We start from the raw sequence: 19,498 nt of genomic DNA on the forward strand, positions 1-19,498 counted from the left end.
GGATTATCTGCAACCAAATTTCCCTTGCCGTTCTGCAGTCCCGAAGCACATGAAGGATATTCTCGTAATGATGACCACAAGTACCGCAAGCAGTGTCAGAGCCCAAACCTCTTCGTATTCTTTCAACATTAGTGAGTAAACGATGTTTAAGAATAAGCCAAATGAACACTTTAACTCTTTGTGGTCCAATATACTTCCAAGGTAATTTCCAAACATCCTCCTTTATATGCCAAGAATCTTCTCTAAGTTTATTATAAGTGCTTTTAACAGTAAAAGCACCAGATGTAGTTTCCTCCCAAATAATTATGTCCGAACCGAAATTTGATTGGGGTGGTGGAACTCCATCAATTTTCTGAATAATGTCTTCAGGTAACCAAAGGCGAAAGAAGTCTAAATTCCAATCCCCGTTCTCCGTGACCATGTCACTAAGGGGACAATCCATATCCAAGTTAGTAGTACAGACTATTTTTTTGGATAAGGGTCCCACTTTAGGCACCCACGAATCCTTCCAGCAATTTATTTTACGCCCATATCTAACTGACCAGAGTAAATTTTCCCGAATAAGCGGCTAAATCTTCGATAAAGATCTCCACAAGAAAGAGCATCGCCCCATCGATAAAGACTCAAGTAACCTATTTTGAACCCCGTATTTGGACCAAAGCACATTTACCCGTAACGAAGAATGGTCAGTCACTAATTTGAAACCCAGTTTCATAATGAAGGACATATTATGATCACGAAGAGCCTTCACACCCAGCCCACCATGTGTATTAGTTTGACATATCAACTCCCAGTTTACTAGAGCAATATTTTTACTAGCGTTAGTGGACCTCCAAATGAACTGTCTAACCATAGCTTCAATCTCATCACACAAACCTTTCGGGATCAGCATCGATTGCATGAAGTAGCTCGGGATTGAAAGTAATACCACTTGAGCTAAAGTAATTCTACAAGCAACAGAGAGTTACCGAGCATCCCAACTACTCAGTTTACTCCGCACTTTATCGACAATAAAGCGCAAAGTATTATTAGTAACCTTCTCATGAAAGAGAGGAACCCTTAAATATGAACCAAGATTCTGTACCACCTGAAACCCAAGTAGTCCGCTTATACGCCTTTGAACGTCCTCATCCACCCCTTTAGAAAACACCATGTTTGACTTCTGAAGATTAACTCTATGCCACGAAAAACCACAAAAGGTGTCTAAAACTTCTTTCATGATTTGTGCCTGCTGTTCTTTTGCCTGACCCAAAATAATCAAATCATCTACAAAAAAGAGATGAGATAGAGACAGACCTAATCTAGTGAGCCGAATGGGCAACCATCTACCATCAGCCATAGCCGCGTGAATACCATGCCCTAACCATTCCATACAAAGTATGAAAAGATAGGGTGACAATGGGCATCCTTGACAAACTCCTCTTGCTGGTTTGAACTTCTGGGTTGGCACTCCATTCCAAAGTACCTGCATAATAGAACCAGAAATAGCTGACATGATAACATTACGAAGAAAGTTAGAAATACCTGCAGCTTGTGAAGAAACGTCAATAAAATCCCAACTAACACGATCATAGGCCTTTTCGAGATTAATTTTAATGGCCATCCATCATTTGCTCTTTTGCTTACTATTCATAGAGTGAATGACTTCTTGAGCAATGATGATATTGTTGTTTATATTCCTTCCGAAAACAAATCCTACTTGTTCAGGTCCTATGATCCTTGGAAAGACCAATTTAAATCTGTTAGCAATTACCTTTATCACAAGCTTGTAAAACACCGAACAAAGGCTAATAGGGCGAAACTGCGAAAAACATTTCGGATGCTGCACTTTAGGAATAAGAACAATAAGAGAGTTATTGAGATTTGGATCAATGCTATTTCCAGAAAAAATCCTCTTGACCCATTCACAAATTGAAGGGCCCACAAACTCCCACTGGCTCTGGTAAAAAATAGCGTGAATTCCTTCACTGCCTGGAGCTTTTCAAGGCGCCATATCAAAAAGAGCCTTTTTAATCTCCTCATTAGAAACAAGCCTACTGAGGAACTAGATATCTTCCTGCCCAAGAGACTTTCTCAAGGTTTTAAGTTTTTTAGTTTTCCATCACTATATATTTTTCAGTTTTTTAAGTTTTATATTGTTATTTTTTCAGGTTTTTTTTCACCTGTATTTTTTTTAATTCTCACCGATATCGGTTAATACACTGGCAACACTCATTAAAAAATATTTTCTCTATTATTAAAACCTGTATTTTTTATAAATATTTTAAAAAATACTTACGGATCTCAAACTGCATCGAAAAAATTATTTCTAAACATTGATTATTGCGTCATGATTAGGAAAAAATAGGTGATGTAGCCTATTGATACTATAAGGTCATTTTCATATATAATTTTTGCTTCAAGTTATTTCATAATTAATTAATAGTTTTAGGTTATTTATATAAAAACCTCAAACTAAGAACTAAAATGCAAAGGAAACAGAGAAATGGATGGTGAAATGGCTTGAAAAATACTTGGACCGTTTATCGGGATGAGTTATGCTGCCTATTGCTTCCACATAAATGCTTTCTCTGGTCTATTCCTAACTGATGTGGAATATTAGTTGGATACCAATGAGCCTACCTCATCGTTTAGACATAGGCCATGGGCATTCACGTGGCCTGTTGATATGCCTTATTAATGGGAAGATTGGCTTGAGTTACTATTTAAGTTGGATTTGCAATTGCTAAAACGTAACATGAATTAAATAAATTTAAACATATAACATTCAATATAATGATTATAATTAGTAATATAAACATAATAGGAACGTTAGATTATCAAATATAATTACAAACTTACATATTGGGTTACTCATAACAGTAAAAGTGAAAGACCAATTCCTATACGTCCATATTTAAGAGCAAGGAAAGCTTTGGATGAGCACACAAAAGGCTGAATCAGACATTTTGATATTCTAAGCACCAGAAATTAGTTCCCAAATCAATTAGCAATTATAAACCTGGCAACTCTTGGTAAAAAACAAATTTGAAGTAACCAGATATGAACATTTCCTTTTAAATGGTTATAAAGCAAGCAGATCATTTCATACAAGGCATGGAAATAGAACTGTGGTATTCCTGGAAAAATCATTTACACAATTAAATGAAGTGTTTATGCGGTCTAAATATTAAAGTTGGACTGCTCCACCAATTCTCGACTGATTTTGGGTTAAAGGTTTTGTTATGTGTAGGCCTAGTGAGCTACACGTGAGAGGGATCCTATCCCATATTTGTTTAAGTAAGGTTAATGCAGTAAACGTCAATAGCACTTAAAAAAATTGAAAACAACAAAAAAGAACTCACATAAATCTGTTCTTTGTGAGCATCATTGAGGTCATTGTTGCTCTTATTCACCTTTATAAGATAATAACTGAATGTTCTACTCAAGCTTAATATCCATTTCTCTCAACTTCTTAATACTTGCCCTAACCTGCTTCAAAACAGTCAATCTCTTTCTTAGTTGCTGAAGTTCCAATTCTAATGCCTGTTTTCCATCTAATTCTTTCTCCATTTGAATTATCCTATTATGGAGTTTCTCGTTCAGCCTCTGTATAAACGATGGTCAAGCCATATTGTCAATTCTCACAATTCCGAGACCAACAAGAAACTATGTAGAATTGAAGATGAAAGCATGAGCAACAAACAAACCTTGAGATCATCAGCCAGTTTCCTTTCATTTTCATCAGCTTTTGCACTATTTTCAGAAGAAATATGTTAGTTTCTCAATAACTCTTTGAAAAATATTCCTTAGCAAACATGGAACACTTCATTGGCTGCAACACAAGTAATTAAAATTGTTATTTCTTTATACAAAACAAATTCATTGTTTGAAATAATCAATGGCAGACCCCTAGCCTACAAGTAGGAACTTATGCTTACCTTAGAAATATATGCACTACATTTATATTCAAGAGAAGAAAAGATCAACTTGCAAAGCCTACATAAAAACTACAATCTATATTACTTGGAATTAGATTTGAGTGTCAGATACGTTTAGCAATCACTTACCCCACTCGCCTTGCTGTTAAGAACATCATCCGCTCCTTCTTGAGGCCTTCTATGACTGCCTGATTTGAGTTGTCGAGGTACACAGGTCTTTGATGTTGTTACCATGGAACGTTCCTCAAATGCAACTTCAAAACCGAGATAGGAAAAATAGTAAAGGAAAAAGAAGAACAGAGAGAAAAGAAGAATTCTACAATTTCTTTGTGTATTTTCATAATTGTTTCCCCTTTAAAACTCATACTTAAAAAGGAAAATAAACAAAATATAAATGTGGTAAATTGAGTTATATCAATACTCACCGTTTAACTGAAGTCCTTATGCCCTTTTTTGCTAAATTATTCTTAGTATTAAACTCACTGCTTTACTTAAATGAAACTCACCATTTTTTTCCCTCTAATTTCTTACTTAGTTTTTCATCTCATAACAACTACTATCTTCTAAGAAAAGGATCCTTGTCCTCAAGGATGAAAGTGAGGAAATTTGGTTTGAAGCAGGAGTAAAGATTCCCATGTTGCATCTTCAGGAAAAGAGTCGATCCATTCAACCAAAACTTCAGTAACACCTTGGTTCCTTTTTTTTCACTATCCTTCTGTCCACAATTCTAATTGGTTCTTTCTACAATGCTCCATGAGCATCAACCAAGCGTAATTGAGCTTGAGTAGGAGTTGATTCGATATGTTTCTTCAATTGAGAAACGTGAAATGTCGAGTGAATACGGGAGCCTGGGGGTAATTGTAGAGTATACGCCACTTTCCCCACTTTCTTAATCACAGGAAAGGGTCCATAATACTTAGGAGATAATTTTTTATGAAGAACCTTCCTAACTTTCTACTACCTATAAGGTTGCAGTCGCAAGTATTCTAAATCACCAACTTGGAAGCTCCTCTAAGATCGATGTTTGTCAGCTAACTGCTTCATACGAGCCTGAGCTCTTTTGAGATGGAATTGCAATAACATCCTTGTAGCCTCCTAAGCCTGCAAGCTTCTGTCAACCATTGCCATTGATGAGACTCCTGCTAAGTATGGCATATGTTGAGGTGGCGACTGTCCATACAAAGCTTCATATGGGGTAAGCTGAATGGAAGAGTGAAAGGATGAGTTATACCTAACCAATGAAACCAATTTACAAGTGTTTCTCCAGTCATGCATCTCAGATAATTCTCAAGACACCGATTTAATACCTCTGTTTGACCATCCGTTTGAGGATGGTATTCTGTGGACAATAGAAGTCTAGTACTAGCTGATATAAATTAGGTTCGGTGATGATTCAAGTCGTAATAGTTGTCTGATCGAGAAATTGAGTAAGTTGTTTAGCTTATAGCGAAATAGGATGGAAAAATAAAGAGTAGGTTTAGACAAAAAGGATGTAAGAGAGTTTAGGAAAAATGGATGGTTAGATTTGGCTAAGGCCAAGAGTGAACCAACAATAAAAGGGATTGTTGACCCAAAACTTATATGGCACTTAGAAGGTAATTTGGTTTAGAAAACAACAAGTAAAAACCTTGACCCGCTATCTAACAAGATAGGAACCAAAGGTATAACGAATGCCACACTTGAAGTGATAAGTTCGGATAACAAAGGAAGAAAAGACGCCACAAGCCTAGCTTGATAAGTCAGATCAGTCCCAAAGAAAACAAGGAGATTTGGAATACTCACAAGTTTCGAATATTTCATAAAAATTTAACCAAAAGTTCCTACAACAATCTAGAAACAAAGTATTTATAGGTATGAGACAAACCCTAGCCAAATAGACACACATTCAACTTAATTGAGCTATTGATGAACTTAATTAAGCTAATTAAAACTAAGTGACCTTTGATGAACTCTAACATATGTAACGACAATGGTTAGCTTGTTTAATCTTCCAAATCAGCTAATAATAAGCTCTAATGAGCTGAATAAATTTAGTTCAATGCTTGATATCATAACAGCCCTTTAATTCCCCTTTGAGCAGCCGAATGGACACCATTCAAAAATTGAGTATCATTTGGCATACGAACGACCCTCTTTGTATAAATACTTAATATAACCAACCAAAGGTGTAGATGAGCAGCCACCATTATGAGAAAAACGTTTGGAAACTGATTGGCTTGTGTAAATAACTCATTGTAACTCCTTGTCCATTAAGCTCAGCTGCTGGCCTTTAATTCATCTTCATAACAGATGAAGTTATTTCTTTCTTTAATGCCAATCCATGTAACAGCTGGCTCAAATGATTAATTCACCTATAAACACAATTAAGCAAATTAAATAATTATAGCAATTTAATTAGACTGGAACATATTAAATGCTAAAATTATTTAAACAACTAAAAAAAATTCAAAACAACTTAATTAATTAAACTAATTATTTAAGCAACTAAAAAAAATTAAAACAACTGAATTAATTAAACTAAACATATCAAAACTTCAGTCCAACAATTATTTAGCTAAAATTCAACTTGGAAAAAGTTGTATGGAACACATGGTGTTGAGCTCCATGTTTGCTTGATGAGTCCGACCACCTCCTCTCCCCAAGCTCGATCAATGTGATTTACAATAGTGTTTCGAAACTTCTTAGCACGAGATCGAGTAATGGGATCTTGGGGTAACTCAATGGAATCAACTATAGCTTTGCGAGCCAGGATTACATCACCAGCTCTTTGAAATAGTTCCTGCCAAAATCCACTAACAAAAATTCTGTCTCTATTTGATATAATTGAATCAAGCATGCCATAAAGTTTATAAACGTGATTCAAATGCTCTTGTGCTACATCTTTAGCTGTATATATGTGAGATAATGCCAAAAAATGGTCATATTTAGTCAAGTGGTCCACCACAACCAAAATGGAATTTTTCCTACTTGAGTTCGACAATCCTTCAATGAAATTTAAGCTAATAATGGACCAGGCTCGATCAGGAACAGGTAATGTAACAGCTCGATTTTAGGCCTAGTCGGAACAATAGTTTCAGAAACACTATTTTGAGGTCGGAGAAAATTATTTTGATGTTATTTTATGTGTTATAATGTGATTTTATAAGTGCATGTTAATTTTGGTATATTGATTTTAACGATTTCTAGTCCAATTTCGAAAAAATGACTAAATCGCGTAAAGAGTAAAAGTTGTGTTTTAATACCTAAAGGTGTTAAATTGCCTTGTATCTTAAATTGGGGGTTTTAAATGTGAAATTAGGCCATTAAAAGAGTGATGGCTGGCCATGAGACAAGGAATTAAATGGTCAAATATGTTAGGTAAGTGTTGGGTGACTTATTTGACATATAAGTAACAAAATAAAGAAAAGAAAATATCATCTTTTCTTCATCTTCTCTCTATCGATTTTTCCAGCCAAGAAAAGGGTTTAGAAGCTGGAAAATTTCAGCAAAGAAACTCCCATGCTAGTAAGTGATTTTTAATGTCTTTCTTGATAATTTTTGCATTTTTTGAACCCATAAAGCATGAGCTTTCAAAAGAGGGGACTATTTTGCAAAATGATTAAGAGTCTAGGGTTTTGCCATTAAAGCATATGTGTTGTTTGCTGAGTTTTTGTTGAAGAATATAAGTCTTGATAGTGTTATAAACAACTTTTATGAAGAAGTTTACAAGAAAACAACTAAAATGGGGTATTTTGCAAAGTTGTTAAATAAGTATAAATGTGTGAAATAATTGAATTTGTGAGTTGCTATAGTCATGAAAATGGTTTTTATAGGCTTAATGAGTAAGAAAATGTGATAAAAATCATTTTACGGGCCTAGGGGCAATTTGGAAATTTTGGCAAAGTATAGGGGTAAAATAAAAAATTTTTCCAAAATATGTCATTGGACTAATTTGATTAGTATATTGTGTTAATAAGTTAAATTTGATGTTATAGATGATGAAAAACGAGATTCGCGCTTAGAACAAGAAAAAACGAGAAATTAATGTTTAGGCTTTTTTACCAATTTGGTGTCGAGGTAAGTTCGTATAACTAAATAAGCATGTTATCCATGTTATTGTTAATATACTTGAATCTATCTTGCTTCGGTTATATTGAATTATATGTTGATGATATTGAGTATGATGAAAGTGATGCTAAAAGTTAATAACATTCACGTGATGGTAGAAGACATTAGAAATTCAATGGAATATGATATCCAATAGAAACGAGTAAGTCGTATGTAAATAATATAACTACATCGTTATTAGATGTATTTGAATTGATATAGCATAAATTCTTGATTGTAGAAATTATTATGTATGATGAAAATTGATGTAGAGGAACCTTCCAGTTGAACCTTAGGAATAAACGGATATTCATGCCATGACATTGGGCGATGTGTGTGTGCTAGTGTAAGACATGTCTGGGACATGCATTGGCCATATTATGAGAGCCAATGTAAGATCATATCTGGGACATGGCATCGGCATTGAGACGAGAGCTAGTGTAAGACATGTCTGGGACATGCATCGGCCTTGAGATGTAAGCCAGTGTAAGACATGTCTGGGACATGCATCGGCTACGAGATGTGCTAGTGTATGACATGTCTAGGACATGCATTGGCACAGATATGTGAGATCCAGTGTAAAACCATGTCTGGGAAATGGCATCGGCATTATACCCTATGTTTGAGGCTTAGTGAATATCCGATAACTTTCCGAATGGTTCAACGGTGAGAGTTACAATTTAAGCTAAATGATAAATGTTATCATCATATTGTGAGTGGTACAGGTACTTACATGAAATTGATGAGATGTGAATTCAATTCATGTTATATGATTAGTAAGGAATGAATATGAGCATGTTGAGTAACTCAGGTATGTATGCCAAGCTCATGAGAAATTATTTCAGTTTATGATGCACATTTGATGAAGATGTAAATAGGTAATTCATCCTATGAGAATGATTTTGTGATGACCTTATGATTATAGGTCTATACTTATGATGTATGAATATGTAGCCTTACCAATGTGGTGGAAATAAATTAATATAGTGTGATAAATTTAGCATCGTTAATTTACACTAAAATAGTTTTGGACAGCAGCCATAGTCTAACTTTGAAAATACACTAAAAATAGTGGAAAATGAGTTAGAGGCTGAATAAAATATGGAATTAAAGCTTATTGAGTCTAGTTTCTTATAAAAGAAACCATGTAAGAAAAAAATTTCCTATAATGAGATATTTGAAGTTGTGTGAGATAGAGTCAGAATGACTTCGAAATCCCCTGTTTTGATTTGAGAAAATCATTATAAATTGTAAAAAAATATTTATGAGTTATAATTTATATTTTTTAAAATCCTTAATTAGTCTATTTTCAAGATAAGTAGACAAGAACATTATTCGAGTCCTGTTCTATGAGATAATTGAACTTTAGTACAAAAGGGTTGGAACTATTAGGCAGTGAATTAGGGGTAACTTTGATGAATAAACTGTACTATTTGGCTAAACCAAAAAACCTGGAAATTTTATGGTAGAAAGGTACATGAGTTTAGTTTCAAGGAAAATTAATGAAACTTAATTTAGAGTTTCGTAGCTCCAGATATAAATATTTTATTAACTATTTTACAAGAAGACAGCTTATCATGACTTGAGAATATGTTGAGAATTTGGATAAAACATGTTAATGAGTTGCTTATTGTTTTCATATGAACTTACTAAGCGTAAAGCTTACCCTTTTCCTTTCCCATGTTCTCTAGGGTTTCCAGGTTTGCTCAGGTTGGAGTTCGTCGGAGATATTATCACACTGTCAAGCTATCACTATCGGTGTAAGTGATTTCAAGTACTTTGAGTCTATGGCATGTATAGGAGTTTAAATATTCGAGTATGTGATATTACTTTAGCCAAATGTATTGGCTTATTTTGATTATGGGTTTGTAAACCCATTTTAAAGATGCATGGATGTGCTATGGACTTACGTGATGAGTTTATAATGATTATGGCATGAATGTGGTAAATATGTGAGTAAAATCTATGATATCTATTGCATGTGAAATTGCCATGGTCATGACATGTTATGAATGTTTAAGTGCCTAATTTTGCCATGTTGTATGCTATTGTATAAGTATACGTGCATGTGTTGTGAGGGGGACAAAATGGCTTGGAAAATAGCCTTGTATTTGTCCACAAGGGTAGACACACAGGCATGTGTCTAGGCCGTGTGTGACACACGGTCTGCCCCCATGGGCGTGTTGTCCAGCCGTGTATCCCCTGCACCTAAGTTTTTCAAGTCAGTATGTATGGTAGTAAGTACACGGGCAAGAGATACAGCCATGTGTCTTAGCCGTGTGAAGGACACGGCCATAAGACACGGGCGTGTGCCTTGGTCGCGCGGCTTCAATTTCTTCATAACCAAATTGGCAGAATGTCCAGGTTTTTAGACATGGTTTTGGGACACAGGCGTGTCCCTAGCACACGGGCGTGTACTCTATACCCACACCGGTGTGTGGAGCCTTAAAGGATGAAATTTTTCCAAGTTTTTCTTAAGTTCTCGGTTTAGTCCTGAACCATCTCTAATGCATGTTTTGGGCCTCGTGAGCCCGTTTAAGGGACAAAATGTATGTGAAATGAAAAGTTTTAAATTAATCAAAATTTTACGGCCCGATTTTATATAGTTGGTTGAGTTTAAGTTCGGTATCACCTCGAACCTTGTCCCGGCGTCGGATACGGGTAAGGGTTGTTATAGGTAAAAGCTGAAGGAGTCCTGGAGATGCTATTGTCTCACTCTTGCATCTCTGATAGACCAAACTTTCCTTAATCCAGTGTTTAACATCAGTTCTTAGGCTTTTCTAGTATAGTAAACTAGCTAAACGTTTCCTAGTAGCATGGATGCCCAGTGACCCCCCACGGTATTGGCATGAAAATGGTGAAACAGTTCCCTTCGCAACTTCAGCTTCTTCCCCACCATAATTTTCCCTTTCCTTCACAAAAATTGCCCATCCCAAGAGTACTTTTTGTCTTGATATCTATGCTGTTAGATATCTTGTATGACCCTTTTCAACTTATCATCTATTTCATATGATTGTTTCACCTGTTCTAGAAGTCCAAAAATGACAGAACTAGTTGATAATTGAAAGTACTGACATTGCTTCAGCTGAGGCTGTCAAGAGAAAGTATCCTGTTGTTGATACCTTTTTTGTAGGAGACTTCAAAGCCATAACCTAACATTTTAGCTACCCTCTGTTACTGAAGTAGAGTGATAACTACTTGATCAGACAAGAATCGCAGGCTTTGGTGATCGGTTTGAATTTTGAAATGTCTCCCTACAAGGTAGGCATGCCATTTCCTAACAGCCAATAAAACTGCTAATATATTTTCATAGATTGATAGAGCTTGATGTCTTACACCTAAGGCCTTGCTAAAGAAAGCCACCAGTCTCCCTTGCTATTGCAGCACTGCTCTAATTCCAAACCCACTCGCATAAGTATCCACCGTGAATTCAAGTTGAAAGTTCGGTAACACCAAGACAGGTGTTGCACATAAGGCTTCTTTTAATAATTGGAAAGCTAAAGTTGCCTGTTCAGACCAACCCCAACCATTTTTTTTATTAAGTCTGTAAGGGGCTTGGTTAGATCTCCATATTGTTTAATGAATCTCCTATAGCAGTCGAATAGTCTGAGAAAGCTTCTTAATTCTTTCACTGATTGAGGAATAGGCTATGAAGAAATACATTCAATCTTGGATCTATCCATGGATACTGTTCCCTCATGTAGCACATGTTCATGGTATTCAATTTAAGAAGCACCAAAACAACATTTATTCTTTTTAGCAAACAATTGTTGTTCCTTAAGATGAGAAGAACTGTTCTTAAATGTTGCAAATGTTCAGACCAAGACTTTGAATATACTAGTATTCCATCGAAGAATACAAGCACAAACTTCCTCAACAATGGTTTGAATACTGAATTCATAAGAGCCTGAAAGCTTGAGGGAGTATTAGTGAGGCCAAAGGGTATTACTAGAACTCATAATGCCCCTCATGTGTCCTAAATGTTGTTTTATTTACATCAGGTTCCCACATTCGAATTAGATGATATCCAGATCTTAAATTTAGTTTAGAAAACACTCAAGCTTCCCCCAACTCATCCAATAACTCCTCAACTATAGGGATAGGAAACTTATCCTTTATTGTATGTTGATTTAATTGTTTGTAATCAATGCACAACCTCCAGCTTCCATCTTTCTTTGTTACCATCATTATGGGAGAAGAAAAAGAGCTATTGCTATCCTTGATTATCCCAGCTTGGAGCATCTTTTGAATCAATTTTTCCATCTCTCCCTTTTGAATAGCAGGATATCTATAGGGTCGAATTTTAACTACAGCCCCTTCATCTCTCAAGAGAATTGTATGGTCTTGAAACAGAGGTGGTGGTAACCCTTTTGGCACTTGAAAAACATCAACAAAGTCTTCCAAACCCTTAAAAATGTTCTTTACTATCATTGACTACCATAGCTGAAAGTGTCACTTGACCAGGTGAGCTCATTACTAAGGTATAAGGCCCCAAATCTTGCCCCATAGCCACAAAACATCTTGAATTCGAACCACTATTTTTTGCTGCTAATGAGCCCGAAACAATACTGTGAATAATACATGGTTCACCCTTAACCATAAATTGCGTGGTTAAGGAACCAAAGTTCCAAACAATATCTCCCAAGGATAGTAAACATTGGACCTCTAACACCATGTTAAAGCTCTTCAAAGGTAATACTATGAAATCTGTTTCAAACTGGTAGTTTTAAACTTCATATTGAACTCCTTTGCACATTCCCCTGGTGAACAAACAACTCCTATTTGCTACAGAAACTTTCAACTGCTCTTGGTGCATTACTGGCATTGATAACCTACTCACCAGCCTCGCATCGATGAAATTATGTATGCTGCCTAAGTCTACTAGAATGATTGCCCAACTAAACCCTACTCGAGTAGCCACTTGCATGGTATTTGTAACACCCTAACCCGTATCCATTGCCGAAAAGGGGTTACGAGGTATTACCAAAAGAAACACAACTTTCAGACATCAATGGATACACCTAGAAAAAACCAAACCAAATATTTTGAAGTTACTATCAAATGACCAGATATAAACATATGGATTAAAACATCTCATTATTTATTACATAAGATTGAACATACATGCAACTTTATTACAAATTTATCTAAACCAACTTACTTATAATAATAGAACCTAAGTTACTATTCATATGGTCATTTTCCTAAACTTTAGCCGAACATATATAACATGTTAACCACATATGTCTTATTTAATGTCAAGTTCCAATATGCTCAAACACTTTACACGCATGAAACATATCCAAGAACCAATCCGAATAATCAAACAGATTATTTTACCAATCACAACATCACATCATTTATATATGTATAGGTACAATACATAATAACTATTCAACTAATATTTTTAGCATACCAACACCAAGTTTTAACATGCTATTATCATTTATCAAGTAAATTAACAAAAGTCATATTCAATACTAATTTAATAATTACATATTCAGATAAATATATATATAAATCCATATAATCAAAACAATCCAGCTTTAATATCAAATACATGTCATCCAAATTATCTAACAGCCACCGAAAGTTAATTCACTTATTTGTCAAATCAAACATAGTTGTTTTAAGAGCTTTTCATTACACATAAGATCATATTTACAATCAATGATTAAAGACATACAAAATTTATCCATACCTATCTCATCATATAACCGAATATCAAAGCTTACAATCATAATCACTTACTTAATATATATTCCACTTATATATTAAGTATATTATACAACAAAATATCCAACCACAATTTCACATCTAACCAATGATACCAAATGCATATACTTGGCATAATTCCATCAACATTGACAAATATGTATTAACCATGATTCACATGTAGACATATATAATGACCAAAACATCAAACCACAACCAAACATATCCAACTTAATATAAATAAACAAGCCATTTTCGCATGGCTTATATATATACATAAACCAGAATCCAACATTTTAAAATATAATCCAGCCTATACATGCCAAAAGTTTGAAAATTTAACTTATAAAATATCGAAGACAGTCGATAGTGTGATAGAATTTGCTGACAATCCCTGAGCTCGTAACTAGATCTCGAAATCTATAAAACAGAGGCAAACATAACACACAGTAAGCTATTAAATTTTATTAAGTCATAAGCAAATAACAACTCAATGTCATTATCAACCTATTTTAACCAAATCAAATTATACTATCATAGTTACATATAATCTCAAGCTTAACATTTCATATTTAACATATGCTTTCATAAATAACCTTATCTTAACCGACTGTACATATATACACATTCAAAGTATCATTCAATTTCAAATACATAACATCATTATATAACCGAATGTGTTTACACACGTATACATGTACTTATGAATCAAAATACAACATCACATGCATATACATAACATATAGCCGAATATACTTTGCAAGTGCACCTATGTTCACATTAATAACTTATATAATTTGCATCATATATCAAATGGCCAACTTACCTCATTTCCAATAGGTAATCAACTAACTCATACCTGATCATTTTAGCTCGTTTTACACCTTCATTCACAACTTAGCATTGCCCATTGAACCATTCAGAATTGAATAGGATACTCAGATAAACACATATATCATACAATGCCAACTTCCCAGACGTGGTCTTACATGCTATCTCATATCGATGCCACTGTCCCAGATAGGGTCTTACACGAATTAAATATGATGTCGATGTCCCAGACATGTTCTTACTCATAACCACATATCGAAGTCAACGTCTTAGATGTGGTCTTACTCGAGAAAACATATCAGAAATCCTATGTCATGACATATATATCCTAGCTATTCCTAAGGTTTGTACGCGGCTTTCAGACGTTGTAACCGGCTTTCAGACGTTGTAACTCGGTCGAAACAAATTCATAAACATAGTTCCCAAGCTTATTTGCATTCGGCCAACATATATATAATTTCACATATTTCATTTCAGCATATAAATCTCATATTTATTCAAAATTAACAACACATATTTGCTTATAAACTTACCCCGGACGATGAAAATCGAAACGGGACGACTAGTCGACAACTTTAGTTTTCCCCCGATCCAAATCCGATCTCTTTGGTTCTTGATCTAAACATATTCAAATTAAAATCATTCAAACATATTTTCACTCAATTGAGTCCACAAACACATAAATTGGAAAATTACTATTTTACCCCTGGTATTTTACACTTTTTATAATTTAGTCCAAATTGCACAAAACACAAAACATGCAAAATTTGCATATACCATGCTTAGGATGAATCTTCCTTATGTTCATACAAGTCCATACATTTCATTTATTTCATATTTCAGTCCCTCAATTTATTATTTTTGCAATTTAGTCCTAAATACTCAAAATCATCAAAAATTCCAATACAAAACATGTTAATCCAAAACATATCTTTCATATTTCATCAACTAACATCACATAGCTCAAATACTCATCAATGACATAACTCAAAATATTCATCAAAATCAAAAATTCAAGCATGGGCTTTGTAGATAACAAAGCAACAGTCTCAAAAAAGTAAAAATTATCAAAAATCGAGCTAGAACTCACCTTAAATCAAGCTTGGACAATAGCCGAACCTTTGAAACATTTTTTTCCTTATTATTTTGTTATTTCAGCAAGAACAAGAATATATGAAAGCTTATTTTAATTATGTTTTATTATATCATGTATTATTTACCATTTTACACTAATATCCTTTATAATTTAATAACTAAAACATATATATCAAGGATACAACCGTCCATCACTAACTCCAATGGTATTATTGCAACATAATTACTTTATGAAATAAAGACAACATCAATTCGACCCTTTTAAAAATAACCATCTAATTTTTATTTAATGCGATTAAGCCCTTTTATTAAATTGGGCACTCAAACGATAAAATTAAAGTGCAAAAATTTCACGGATATAAATTCACACATAATAAACATGAAAAATAATTTTAAAATATTTTTCTGACTCAGATTCATGGTCCCGAAACCTCCGTTTCGAATAAGGTCTAAATCGGGCTGTTACAATATTATGGCCTTGTAAACCAGTGAGGGCATGTAACGAAATTACAAGGATTTGGATGATTCCTCTTCAGGAATAATCTCTTCAAGCTGATCAAAACATTCTTGGAATTCCTCTGCTTCACTTTCAGAAAGAGGTTCCAGCAGAAACTGATATAGTTGTGATTTGACACACTTGTGTCTAATGTGGTACTTGGCTCCACACCAAAAGCATATGCCTTTCTTCTTTCGTTTCGCCATTACTGTTGGTGAAATAGACCGAGAAGTTAATTTGCTTAATAAAGCACTACTCACAGAATGTGAAGCAAAAACAGTTCTTGTGGGAGCTGAAGAATAACCTGATATAACAGATGGGTGGAACAGTGATCTAGGGGAACTATTCAAAGGTGTTGAGGTCTTTTTTGCTGAGCAAGACAGAAACACATCAATCTTTCTAGCCAACTGAAAAGCTTCCATCAAAGTAGTGGGTTCGAACAGATCAAGATAATGACAAATTTCTGCCTTCAAATTACTGAGAAAATGCTAAGGGTATACGGTTCAAGAAGGTGCAATTGATTTAGTAAACCAACAAACATATCCTGATACTGTTCCACTTTACCTTGTTGCTTCAGATTGACCAACTCTTTCATCGAATTTCTGAAATGTCCAAAGCCAAAACGATCTTGCAAACTCTTCATGTAAGCTGGCAAGATAACATCTGGAGACCACCATTTCGTTAAGAGTAAAAATGGTGCCATTCCAAAGCTCGACCCTCTAGATTCAACATTACAATGCAAAATTTGCTGGATTCTGAAGTTCTCTCAGCCTCAAGGTATTGTTCAAGCTTGGTCCACTATCCCCGAAAATAACTGCCATCAAACTTGGGACACTCAAGCTTGCTTGGCTTCTCAGATGCTCATACCACAAGTGAATGATTCTTTAGATGCACGTTGCTCACATCAACTGAGGGTAGCACGGTTGGTCCGACTGGGGCATTGGGTACCCCCACATCTCTTGGAAGAAATGCAGGTGGAGCTTTTAAGACCCTATTCCCTTTTTTCGAGGTTCTATTTGCTGGAGGTCCAAAATACTGCCCTAACAAAGCTTGTAAATCCTTACGAAATTCGTCTTTAAACTTTTGAAACTTGGTTTCCATCTTAGTCTCTAATGGAACCATCTCTTCTTGTATTTTAGAGATTTCCTATTATAGTCCCCCAGCCTCCTTCTGCAGTTGCGTCGAAACACCACCGCCAGCAATTACAGGGATCGTAAAAGCTCTGATACCTTTGATGCAACTTCAAATTCGAGATAAGAAAAATAGTAAAGGAAGAAGAAGAATAGAGAAAAAATAATAATTCTGCAATTTCCTTGTGTATTTTCATAATTGTTTCCCCATTACAAATCATACTTAAAAAGGAAAATAAACAAAAGATAAACGTGGTAAATTCAGTTATATCAATACTCACTGTTTAACTAAAGTTCTTAAGCCCCATTTTTTCTAAATTACTCAGTATTAAACTCACCATTTTACTTAAGTGAAACTTACCGATTTAAGACCCTTTTTTCTCTCTAATTTCTTACTTAGTTTTTTCACCCCGTTACATCCTCCCTTTGGACATGAGCTGCAGTTGCTTCAAGAACCACTTAGCCTAAGATCGACTACACTCAAGGTTGAGTATTGAAAGTGGCACGATCTGAAAATAGGGCTGCAATTAGAGGTGCAACTCAAACGATGGTTGTAAGACTACAAAAGACACTTAGACACATGCACCACCACACCAAAAACTTTTATTAAAACATCTCAAATATAACACAAGTGATTTATGTATCAAAACATTAATACCTTAAACATGATTTTTTTAAATAAATATTTTAAACATGATTATTATATTAATAACACAAAAATACATTAATTGTTCCATCTAAGAAATGGGTCCAGGCCCCTAAGATTTCCATTTTTTTTACTTGTTTATAGATGTAGTCACTTATTTGTAATTTAAATTACCTTTTAGTTATTAAATTTTAAAAATTTATGATATAATCATTAATGTTTTTGAAAGTTACGATATGGTTACTAAATGTAACAAATCAATAGCATTACCTAGTAACCATATTGTAACTTTCGGTTACATTAGTGACTATATCGTAACTTTTTTAAAATTCAGTGACCAAAACTTAATTTAAAGTATATATTAGTCACTAAATCTATCATCTATCCCTTTTTTTACAACGCAAAAGCATAAGTCGAATGTGTTACGGCCTATTAATTGATGTGGGTTATGGAAGATTGCTTAGCTAGTTGAACGGTTTCTTTGAACATGAGATGTGATCCATGTGTCACGGGACACACAAACAATGATCAAGGTACACTTTGATGTTTTCTCTTTTTTATTAGAGGTCATTTGGCCCCAATAGGATTGATACATTACTTGGAAGAGACTCAAGGCTCTTTTATTTAAATCATGGCTAAAAAAAATTATGTCTTAGCAAAATAACTATTGTAAATCCTTCTGTAAATGGGAACTAATCTCAACCATTGATGTAATCTGGTTTGTACTGCTGGATTTGGAGGAGCTCAACTATAAATAAAGTCATCCCCTTTCATTTGTAATAATTTCATTCTTGAGTTAAAGAAAATATTGAGAGCATTTACTCAAATCCTTGGAGTGTGATATTTTCCTTTGGCTTTTTTTATTTCTCATTGCTCTTTCATGTGAGTTTGCTTCTACCTTTTTTCAGTGCCTTAGAGAACTTATGAAAGAATAAATTCTCATTGTTCGAGAGTAGGCTGACTTAGGCAGAATTTGAATCCAAAAAATGACTTGACTGCGCTATTTGTCAGATTAAAGTTCTAGTCCCGTGACATATGCTTCTTGTTGATATTGATGTCACAGTTCAAGTGGTCAACGTTCGATCAAATTAAGTAAAAACAAAAGAATTTAAATTAGTTGAGTTAACAAGTCTTATTTTAATTTTTTTAATTTATTTTAGATTTTTTTAATCTAGTCATATTATTTTTTAGTTTCGATTTTTATAAAATTATGATAATCTTTGTTGCTATTGATATTTATATATTATTAAATAAATATATGACGTTCAAACAAATTTATAAATAATTCATTAAAAGTATCACAACTAATTAACTTTTAAATTTGTTGAAAACTCAAATCATTTTAATAATATTAATAATAAACAAATTAGTTAAAAAATATTTAAAAGTGAACCCTCATTAAACTCAACATTTATTTTATTTACATAAAAAAAGAAATTGATTAAAATAATAAAAGAAAACAAAAAAATTTATTCAAAATTTAAAAATTGCCAAAATATAACGGTTTTTTTTATCAAAATGGGCCCGAAGGTCACTACCTCATATTAACAAGCATCAATAAGTACAAGCCCATAAATAT

At 34.1% G+C, this 19,498-nt stretch overlaps 1 long non-coding RNA gene across 1 annotated transcript; it reads left to right on the plus strand.

Moving 5' to 3' along the window:
• The first annotated feature begins 7,337 nt into the window (after positions 1-7,337).
• Positions 7,338-9,945, plus strand: LOC121229573 (uncharacterized). Its single transcript, XR_005927331.1, has 3 exons — positions 7,338-7,424; positions 7,895-7,976; positions 9,698-9,945. It is a non-coding gene; the product is annotated as an uncharacterized lncRNA (long non-coding RNA).
• The last annotated feature ends 9,553 nt before the right edge of the window (positions 9,946-19,498 follow it).

Source organism: Gossypium hirsutum, chromosome A05 (assembly GCF_007990345.1).
Source record: "Gossypium hirsutum isolate 1008001.06 chromosome A05, Gossypium_hirsutum_v2.1, whole genome shotgun sequence".
NCBI lineage: Eukaryota > Viridiplantae > Streptophyta > Magnoliopsida > Malvales > Malvaceae > Gossypium > Gossypium hirsutum.